At 40.9% G+C, this 2085-nt stretch overlaps 1 non-coding gene across 1 annotated transcript; it reads left to right on the top strand.

The window, feature by feature from the left end:
- Positions 1–536: 536 nt before the first annotated feature.
- TRNAV-CAC (transfer RNA valine (anticodon CAC)) lies at positions 537–609 on the top strand. Its single transcript has one exon. It is a non-coding gene; the product is annotated as a tRNA-Val (tRNA).
- The last annotated feature ends 1476 nt before the right edge of the window (positions 610–2085 follow it).

The following is a 2085-nucleotide window of genomic DNA, read 5'->3' as shown; positions in this document are numbered from 1 at the left end:
GTGCCAGGCAATCGTCTTAGCACTGTAGGCACGTGTCTAGAGGCCCCGGAGCTAAGGCGACCCCTAATAGCCAGCCGTAAGCTCTCAGCTGTCAAATCGCAGTAGGCCCCCGACGGTGTTGATCCGGCAGTAGATAGTAGAGCCTTGGATATGTATAAATATTAAGATATTATAGCTACAAAACTAGGCCCAAAAGCTGGATATTCTACAGGGCCGGTAGGCCCTTGTAGATATGACTTGATACCGTTTTGTAACGTTAAAGTAATATTCACCCGCTTTTGCTAATTTCCTATGGAGATTAACATGGGTTTTTCGTGATTTTTCCCCACCGATAACTTAAAAACTACAGCGAAGATACTTTTCGGAATTATCTTAAATACTTAATTAACAATTAAGTATTCAGGGTGTGCTATCAGCCAGTTTGATCAAACCAATTAAGTCTAAATATGTTAATTTTAGTTAATTTCAGAAGTACGGCTTTGACCATCGTGATTGGACATAATCTCTAGATCTCTTGGAAAACTCAGTGCTACCACGTATCTATGGTGCAGTGGTTATCACGTCCGCTTCACACGTGGAAGGTCCCAGGTTCTAGCCCTGGTAGATACATGTTTTGACCATCGTGATTGGGCGCTTGAATTAGCTAGATCTCTTGGAAAACTCAGTATTACCACGTATATACAGGGTGTTTCTGAAAAGTCCATCACAAATTAAGGGGCGTGTTTATGGGACCAAACTGAGCGGAAAGTACCAAAGAACATGGGGTGTACAACATTTTGTTACGGAGATATGGCCTTCCAAACATTCGCCCCTAAAACAAGGAAATATCCAAAAATGAGGAGTAACACTTAAGACCGACTAACCAGCTTGTTTAAAATTACTAGACAATTTCAATAGCCTTTAATCGAACAATTGATTTCTACCTTTACTAATCAGAAGCGTATAAATGAGTAGAAGTATGCCTACGGTGGTAATGTAAAATTAATCCCAAGTGACATGATGTTTCAAGATCTTCCCAGCACCAAGTAAAATGGTTCTGATTGAAGGGACTTTTATTAGCACAGCGTAAACAACGTTATTTTCAGGAATTAGTCCAAATGTCCACGGGCGGCATTACAAAAACGAGGCAGTCTTTCGAATGATACTTGGACATGTTGGAAGATCCCTGGCTTGTTCCTGTTATCTCAAACCGTAAAAAGCTACGCAAATCTTCATCATCACGGAAACACTCTTGTACGTTAGGTATGACCTTGAGAAAACCTAAAAGGACATCTCGAATGTATTTGAAAAACCCATCTCCAATTAAGGGGCGTGTTGTTTGTTTCCAACAGAGTAAACTCGCCCAGAGAACAATTACAATGCAGAGCCACGTTTCGGCGTTAATGGCCCACAAAGGTGGTCCCAAACAAAAGAACAAACTTTAATTTGTTTCGTTCAGTAAGTATTTCATGTGTCATAGATAAAACGCCATGATTAATGCACAAAGAAAATCTTATTGACAAGTTTTCGGACCGCGATGCTGAAATGTGGTGGTGCACCATCGTGCATGAACCACATTCTGTTTATTAAACCTAAGGGTACGTCTTCGAGTAGTTCTGGTAAATCGTCCCGTAAGAACTACAAGTAAGCCACACCGTTTAACCTGGGCTCTAGGAAATGGCGTTTTATCTATGACACATGAAATACATACTGAACGAAACAAATTAAAGTTTGTTCTTTTGTTTGGGACCACCTTTGTGGGCCATTAACGCCGAAACGTGGCTCTGCATTGTAATTGTTCTCTGGGCGAGTTTACTCTGTTGGAAACAAACAACACGCCCCTTAATTGGAGATGGGTTTTTCAAATACATTCGAGATGTCCTTTTAGGTTTTCTCAAGGTCATACCTAACGTACAAGAGTGTTGTCCGTGATGATGAAGATTTGCGTAGCTTTTTACGGTTTGAGATAACAGGAACAAGCCAGGGATCTTCCAACATGTCCAAGTATCATTCGAAAGACTGCCTCGTTTTTGTAATGCCGCCCGTGGACATTTGGACTAATTCCTGAAAATAACGTTGTTTACGCTGTGCTAATAAAAGTCCCTT

The sequence above is a fragment of the Phalangium opilio genome, unplaced genomic scaffold (assembly GCF_054372755.1).
Source record: "Phalangium opilio isolate 3A_F unplaced genomic scaffold, DU_Popi_V2 ptg000042l_1, whole genome shotgun sequence".
Classification (NCBI taxonomy): domain Eukaryota; kingdom Metazoa; phylum Arthropoda; class Arachnida; order Opiliones; family Phalangiidae; genus Phalangium; species Phalangium opilio.
The sequence above is the reverse complement of the archived record's forward strand: the minus strand, read 5'-3'. Positions and strand labels throughout refer to the sequence as shown.